This window comes from Simochromis diagramma, unplaced genomic scaffold (genome assembly GCF_900408965.1).
Source record: "Simochromis diagramma unplaced genomic scaffold, fSimDia1.1 OVJJ01000171.1, whole genome shotgun sequence".
In the NCBI taxonomy this organism is placed as follows: Eukaryota; Metazoa; Chordata; class Actinopteri; order Cichliformes; family Cichlidae; genus Simochromis; species Simochromis diagramma.
This window is the reverse complement of record NW_024387222.1, coordinates 1,408,671-1,417,705: the sequence shown is the minus strand read 5'-3', so window position 1 is coordinate 1,417,705 and position 9,035 is coordinate 1,408,671.

Sequence of the window (9,035 nt, the reverse complement as noted above, 5' to 3'; positions counted from 1 at the left end):
TTAATGCCGGTGAATCGGAGGATGCTTCAGCTCATCTGAGGTTATTCTAAACCGTCTGTTAGCGCTCGGTTACAAAACAAAACCTTCTCACCCGGAGGGTCTGACAAACGCGACGGCTGAGTTTCTGACAATGTGCTGAGCTGCTTCAGTTACAACGCCTGATCGTGAAAAAACGTCTTTTCTTTGATTTCCCATCACGCTAAACATGCTGTGGTTTTTGTATCATGTGGTTAGTCTGTTGTCGTCATCTCGCCCGGGGTCACCGAGGCTTTAGGTCCAGAGCAGGTCGTACTGGGCGCGTGCTGGTGTTATCAGCTGTTAAAGTTTTTGTTGCTGCATCCAAGTGGAACACGTTTCATGTTTCCAAGAGGATCCACGACACGAACGACCTTCATTGTTCCTAGATTGCAGTTTAAGGGCTGAAGTGCTTTGTTATGAATAGATGGTAGAAATGAAGTGAAGACCAGAAGAGTTCAGGGTAGAGGCAAAGATGGTGGCTCATCTGCCCCAAACAGCCAATCAGCAGCTAAAAGAGAAACATGTGATCAGACGGTGCAACGGAGCTGTGTGATAAAAGGCTTTGTTAAAACAACATGGACAGCATTTCTGACTGTGCTCTTTGTTCTTCCCTGATGAAACGTACCAGCTTAAATTTAGGGAAGAAATGCTTAAAGGGAGAAAAAACTTTTCAGTTTCTCACTGCAGCGTTTCTTCTTATGCTGTTAGCTGTGAATGGCTCTCTTATTTATTTCTTATTCCAAATACGTAGTTTTGATCCATAATCCTAAATAATGTGGTCACGCATGGCCACAAGCCTCAGCCGCCTGGGCGAAAGTCCAAGAGTTTCATTAACCTTTCAGAAATTAACAGAAGGGCTCCAAAGTACAAACACGTATCTTTGACTCTACCAGCCTCATATTCTTATTACTTACATGTTTCTGATTAATCTCAGAGGTCCAAAAACAACAGGTGGAGTCAAAGTAGGGCTGGGTATCGATTTCTATTTCTATAATAGTTTCAATTAGATTCACAAGGTCGATTCGAAACCCCTTAAAAAAGATCCTGCAGTAGATCAAAAACTGAAGAAAACTACGAATCAACATCTGAACATTACCTGATGCTGCTGAAGTTACAGAGGTTTGATTACAGACACAGCTGAGTTCTGCATCATTTTAAAAAGTTTTTATTTCTTCAGTGTTGAACAGCAGAAACGAGGCTTTCTTGTCGGAGACCGACAGCGCCGTACACAACAGTAGACTGGTGACAAAGTGATAAAGGGTGGGTTGGATCTTCTTTTTCTGCCGGTTCAGTGAATTTTGGTCAGAGTGACGAAACCTGCATCATCAGAATCTGTGAGCTGTCGACTTTCAGGCCTGACGGCGTGTCTGTGTGCGTGCCGTCGGGTGAACGCTCCACGCTTTGTGTTTACACGAATCCGTGTGCCTGCTCTCATTTACTGTTTCAGCTGTTTGGATGTTGTTGAAATAGTTTTGTGAGCTTTAACCTGAGATCCTGGCGTTTCAGGAAAAATACGTTTATATTTAAAAATCGATTTATGATTTAATGCCAAAGTGAATTTAGCGTTAAATCATGAATTGATATGCCGTTATTTAATTTAAAATTGATATTAATTGGGAAATTGATTTTTTAAACCCACCCCTAAGTTGGAGCAGTTTCCTCCATCTTTCATACAGTTTATTCTCACTCAGTGCAAATATGACACACAGAAAATGGGCAGAGGTGAGCAAAGGCAGCGCAGAGCCTGCAGGTGGAGACTCGATGTGCCGTTCAGACGAGGACGGTGTTGCACATTCAGTCTTTAGGTAATCGCTTTGTTGCCACAACTACTTGCAATCAATATCTTTGATGTGTTCACGAAGCAACCACGAGTCTTCCTATTCACATCATGACGCATCGCAGCTCAAGCTTCAACCAACTTACAGACTTTACTCGATAAATCACCTGAAGCCAGTCACGAATGCTGAAAGGACACATAATAAATGTAAATAGAGACCAATAATGACATCAGAGCCTGGAGTCAGAGTTCCTCAGTAAATAATATTGATAAAGACTGAGTTTGACTTTGTCTTACTTCCAGGGACAGAAGCTCCTCCACACCTGGAGGAAATATAGGGCACAGTCCAAAAATACTATGGGAGTAATGATTCGCCAAAACTACTTTATCTATAACCCTCGTCTGATGCGACTCCCCCCTCAGGACTCCACGTCTCGCTGACCGATTTGTTCTTAGATAAATGGAGCACGTTACACCATCAGGGGTTTTTCCAGCTTTTGCTCTAATTCTTGATGAAACGATGGAGCAAACGTAACTGTGATGAGCACCTTTACACAGAGAAAGGATGTCATTGCAGTCATTAACACTGGAGCTTACAAAGAAAGTGCATCCAAATATTCTCAGTGACCTTTTCTGTAGAATTATAACATTAATTTTGTTGCTTTGCATATTTCTGCCTTCTTTTGGCAGATTTCCCGACTAAGCAGGTGAAGAAGGCCGTCGAGACAAATCTGAGAGCAGCACCATCAAGGGCAGGCTGGCTGACAGTGAGCAGTCTTTACAGCTCCACTCATTTTTCTCAGCACATTTTAAAGGACGTCCATTCTTCTGGTGCCTTCAACCAGCTGACCGCACCACATCAAACGGCATGTGTTTAATCGAGAACGCTTTCAGGGCTGGAAATAAAGAAAATGCCTCTGAAATTAGAAAAATGACTGTGCAGAGCGATGCTTGTTTACCAGCAGTGAAAGCAAAGCAGACACTGAAATATTCAGACCTGAAGAAACTCGTTAGGGAAGTATTCATGTAAATGTGAACGGCATGAGTTACATTACTTTGATGAAATCATTTAAAAAGTTACATTGCTCATCGGGGGGAAAACGGTCCAGATTCTTTCAGCTGCCATAAAATGATGATTGCTGCTTTTCTCACGGCTGTTACCATAAAGCTTAAGATCCAGACACGGAAACGAGGATATACAGGTCTCAGCGTCAGAAGGACGTCAGAGAGCCTGTTTCCATGTAAAGGAGATACGATGGTCACGTTTCTAAACAGATCCAGCTCTACACTAGTGTTAAACGACAAAAATCTGAGGTTTGGACGGTTAGTGAAGTCAGGCTAGCTGACGCACGATGAGCTGCTAACTGCTGCATAGCTACAGATGGTATGGCTAGACTCATTACCACAGGGAAGATGAAGAATTAGGGTGAAATAATTCTCAGTAAATTTCATCTTGAAGGGCAGAGACAAAAGGCATCATGTGACAGGAAGACAATGCTGACCAGACTTCATCCCAGAGAACAGAGGGGGTTGGTTGTGGCTCAGGTGGTAGAGCAGATCGAGAGGTTGGTGGTTCGATCCTTGGCTTCCCCAGTCTGCATGCCAAATATCCTTGGGTAAGATATTTGAAGCGTTCATTGGAGTGTGAATGTAGTATAGTTTGCACTTGCGTTTAGAAGTGCTTGTATGATTGGGTGAATGTGGCATGTTATATCCAGTGCTTTGAGTACTCCAGGAAAGTAGAAAAGCGCTGTAATAGATAAATTGCCATTTATCTGAGCTTAGCCCTTAAGTCACGCAGACTGGTTGGTAACTGGTTGCTGGCTGGAGGAAACTGGTCATTCAGAGATACACTGCACTGCACCAGAAACCTCCTGGTGGATGTTTTGGTTGCTGGCAGATTTTCACGGCCGCGTCTACTTTGGATGGGAGATGGCGACTTTTCTGCAAACAAAAGACGAAGCTTAGGTAGCGTGAACAGATGATTCACACACAGCACAGAAGGACCAACCTAGGCAGGCCGCGGGTTGCAAAGCAGCTTGCAGATACAGCTTAAACAGCTGGACTCGCTTCATTGTCCTGTTGAACAGACACGACCTGACTCTGCTGTCAGAGGAAGACCTCGACTATGTTACACATGCGGCACGAAGACTTTCTGCATCGCGGATTCTGCACGAAGCCGAGCCTTCAGCGGGCTGATGCTGATTTTCTGGATCTTCGTCTCGAGCAGGCAGATGACTCAGCATCTGTGCAGAGTTTAAATGAGGACATTCAGGGTGATAGTCTGCGGTTCAGGAAGTTATGTCAGCTAACAAAGATCATACAGTTTGATGCATACAATATGTACTTGTATCAGGCCGTGTGTGTGTCTGTGTGACCTCCCGGTTGTCGTCACAGCTCCTCAGATTTCCCAGAGGCCTCGAGGATCTGAAGACCATCTTTGTTCCAGAAAGTTCTGCCAGCGAAGCCGAACCATCAAAGACTCATATTTATTCTTCACAGCTGGTTACACTGCAAAAAAATCACATTGTTAGTTTATTTATTGTCATAATTTTCTTTATGAAGTAACTGAGAAGCAGAAGTGATAATTTGGTGTGTTTTTAATTCGCCTTGTTTCAGGTGTTAGCGGAGATGAAGTGTTGACATTTTGTGATCAGGCAGCTCGTACTTGATTTGAAATACACCCACTTCAGCGAAGAATGAATTCCTGAAGCGATTTGTGATGCAATTAAAAAAGGAAATGAGTTCCCCTCAGTTGTAGATTGTTTGTTTCAACGTTGAATGAGTCCAGAGTTTTATCTAAAATCCACATTAAGAGACAAAATGCTGCAGAGACAAAGGCGCTCGTCTCAACAGAATAAACACAAAGTAAAAGAGAAAATAAACTTTGTTTTGAATGTTTTTATGAGTTCTGCTGGATTCTGAGAAGCGACTGTGCTTAAAGACAAAGCTGAAGCCTCGTCTTAAATCACTTATCTAACGGAGCACTGTTTTAAAGTCACGGTGAGCTGATATTTCATGTGATTAAATCACATTTCCAAGGATTTTGTCATTTCTAAGTAATCTGTTTGTCTTTGGAGCAAACTGGGACAATCAGCACAGAGTCCATGAAGTCCCTGCTTCGGGCCAACAGTGAGGTTAAAAACTTCTCTTAAAAGTCAGGACGACACTTTTACAGTAAAATCAGATTTATATGTTTGTTTCAGACTTTCAGACGGGCAGCAGACAGACCGCTCGCCACTGTGAGAGATCTTCTGGTTGCATATGAATGTCCTGGCCTCGGGATTTGGACCCTGGTGAATCTTAATACGCTGCATGTTTGGTGTCTTATTGTTGTCGTGTTTCAGGTTTCGGGAGTCTTTGAGCTTTAGAATAAACAGCAGGCAGTCTTACTTTATATCTCAGCATGGTTACACATACATCACTTCCTGCACAATCTTAAAGAAATGTTGTTCAGGTTTATTTCATCAACATTGTTTTGGATTTCTGGATTTCTCTCGTTGGTTTTGAGGTTTAAGTCTCTCCATCAGACAGACGGACACATAGTAAATGGTTTGGTGTTTTTATAGTTCCTTTTACTCTTACTGAGCATGCAGAGCTTTAGAAAGCACACTGACATTCTCACAGTGCTGTATTTGATCACACTCACACTCAATTTAGACTTCAATATCTCACTCAAGGACACTTTCACATAGTAGATGACCTGCTGTACCTCCCGAGCCACAGTTAGGATGGACAGATGGATGGATGGAGTGGGCTCCAGGGGTGGATGAGGTTCACCCTAAATTCCCCGATGCTCTGGATGCTAAGGGGCTGTTCTCGCTGACATCCTTCTGCAGCTTTGCCCAGAGGTCAGGGAGTTCTGCAGGCTTCATCGAGCGCTGACCTCCAGCTTGTGGGGAATTCACTGCTCCAAATCGACGAGTTCAAGAATCTCAGGCTCTTGTTTGTGAGCGCAGTAAGAGTAGAGACGGAGCTGTAACGATCTGTTGTGGTAAAGAGAGAGCTGAGCCTGGAAATGGAGTGATGTGGTGACTGAAAGAATGAAATGAGCTAGTCTGGATCTTAAGAGAGACGCTCATAGTTACTCCTCCACATCCAAAGTGTCCAGATGGTGGCTTCATGTACACCTCCTGGACAAATACTTCTGGGCACGTCCTGTAGGGAGGAGACCCCGGGACAGATGCAGGAACACCTCAGAAGGTCTCAGCGTCTCTGCTCTGCACTGAGCCGCTGCAGACAGACAGTGTTAGCCTTTACCACCACAGAATATTTGTCTTTTATTATTTAGTTCAGAAAAGTTTAGAAATTCAGACATCTTCAAATAAAGACAGGAAACCCTTGAAATAACTTTTATTCTCTTTTTTTAAAATAAGTTTTTTAAGAACAGAAATTCTTAAAAAATCCAATTTCATTGAAGTTCGCTCCCTCTTACAAATATGGCACATGTGGACATAAAAACCCTGCAAAAAAAACTTTTAGAAAAATCAAGTCAGTTACCTTGAAACAGGTTCAATACTCAATTCTATTTGGTGCTCGGAAAGAGCATTCTTCTTCGATGCCGAAGAAGATGAGGCGCAGTAAAATAAGACTTTTGGACTTTGTTGATGTCCTTTTGTTTTACCTCAGGTTTTTATGTGGCTCCAGATAACAGCGATTGCCTCGGCATGCGTGACGCTGTAAAGCAAAGACTCGACAGTGTTACAGTGTAAACCCAACAACCAGACGCTGCTGTGAGCATCACTTGGTCACAGTGGGGAGGAAGAACGCTGTCCTCCTCCTCAGCCCAAACCTGGAGGAGACTGATGGCTGAAAGCTGTGCCTGCAGTCTGAGAGTGTGTCAGCCTCCCAATGCATATGGACAGTTTAACCCTTCATGACGGCTCTGTGGGGGTGTGGTCAGACACAGGTGGCTGAATGTGACACGTTTCAGGGCATTTTTAATGTCAGAGTCTCCTGAATGTTCTTCTGGGTGGACTCAGACCGGACCCCCCTGCAGCAGCCTGTGCCATGGTTGCCCACTCAACCAGTGCAGCTACTCTTGGATGCCAATTTCACATTTCCTGAGAACATTGAGACATTTCCAAAAGAAAAAATAGAAATGGAATATAGAGACATCACTAACACTACGTAAGTGAAGTTAAGTGACGCCCAGTCCTCAGGAGGAGAGATCGGCTGGTGTGCATTCTCCAAGACTGACCTCATAGCCCATCGTTGGTCAGTGGGCTAGTGTCAGTCATTGTGCAAAGGTAGTGATTGTAGGTTTGGGAAAACCTGCAGTCAGCTGAGACTGAAGAAGTCAGTTGGATGAGTAACCAAACGCTTCTGCCACTGAAGCTTGAAATCATCAAGACTTCTCCGGCTGCTGAACAGTCACCGTGAAATCTTCAGACTCATCGGTGACCCCCACCCGGTTCCCTGAAGTCGCTCGCTGTTGCTTCTGTTGCCTGCACTTTGTGTACAAGACGAGGACCAATCAGCAGTGAAACTTTAAGCGAAGGCTGTGCCTTCTGGTGCATCCAACATGTTAACATGCAATTAACTAAGACATAAGAGCCAAAAACAACACAGCCGATAAAAACATAATCCCTGAATACTCAAACGTCCCTCACACCGCCTTCCTGCTTAAAGATCATACCTCGCTCTAAGGGTAGCGTTCCTTGGCTCACTAAACAAAGTTTACCTGACTGTTTGTGTTTTGCCATTTTGATGTGGTACCTTACAGTGAGTGGTTTTTCCTCCTCCTCGCTGTGCCAACCTTGTTTTCTCCTGTTCTAGACTCCTGCCTACAGTCGCCACTTTGCTGCCAACTTTTTGCTGCTGCATTTATTAAATTCTGTCAATCATCGGTGTCTCCTGCAGCCTTCTCTGAAAACCGTCACCCATCCACCAACAAAGAAGAGAAAACCGTTTAGTGGGTTAAACAAACACAGATTCATGGGTTACATTATAACCACTGAAATTTGATAATACGTGTCCACACAAATCCACAGTGGAACATAATAAACATGTCTCGCTGTCAACTCGCAGGAGCCCACAGCGCCTAAAATCAGACCCACACTGGTTAAAGTGGTTCAAACACAGTTTTCTTCTCAAACCACGTCAGTGGAGATGATTCAAGCCACATGAAGACAGAGGCGGGGGCGCCTGCCCTTTTTCATAAGATCGAAGCCAAAGATCGTGGCTAGTTTGACAAACCGCACATTATTTCTTTTGGCAAAGCGGAGCATCGGATATGTCACCTAACACGGGAAGTTGAGCTGTGTCCCATTTTTAACCCCAAAGAGCCCCAACGATCCCCACAGTGGTGTTCAAGGGCAAGCTAATGGCATCCAGATAGACAAAGTTCTTAGAGCCAAATACACCAACTTGAGTATTACCTGCAGGTAATAACCCAGGTTTTCATTAAAAACATGGAGTCTGAGCTTCCCGGGGATCGTGAAGTTTATTATCTTCAGCAATGACGCTTAAACTCGACAAAGCTCATTCACAAGCCTTTAAAACGTTGATTTCACCAGCTGAGTCTAACTAACCGCGACAAAAGGACGGAGACTTTAAAGGAAGCTTTCTCTCCGCCTTTAAGACCACGCCGCACTCCCTCTCTCTGTTTGTTGTGTTCTTGTGATCACAAAAGCAACTACTCGACCTCGACACAGCGAGCTTTTATCCCCACGTCCAAAAATAACCATCTCATGGAAAACAGTTAATTTATGATCATGTCAAAACAAACAGTTACCCAGTAACACAATGATGTGTCACAGCCACTTTTCCTGCTCAGTTTGTCACTTTAGAAGCAATGAAGACTTAAAACTCCTTTTTTTTCTGAGTGGCTGTGAGTTCAACATCAGATAAACTCCGGCTGTGGATTTCAATGCGCCTCGGTGTTAGTTTGTGTCTGACAACCTGCCTGCAGGCCTGTAAACACGGGAGTCAAGAGAGCAGCGGGACAACGGCTCGTTTGTTGGTTTGAATGATCAAATGAGGAGGAGGCGTCGTCACGCTGCCTCTGACATTTATGCTCATTGGATCTGGACTGACAGAGGTAGAGTCAGAGTGATTTCAGATGGCGATCGTAGCGATTCCGTACCGGATGCTCCGCTGTGACCACGGTTACGACCGTTCCACTTCTTTGTTCGAGGAAGAGAACAAAAACCTCCCAGAACAAACAACTTCTGTTCTTCATAAAACGGGACCTCTGCTGATCTAATTTTTATGCTCTCCTCTCATTTTCTCTTCGTTC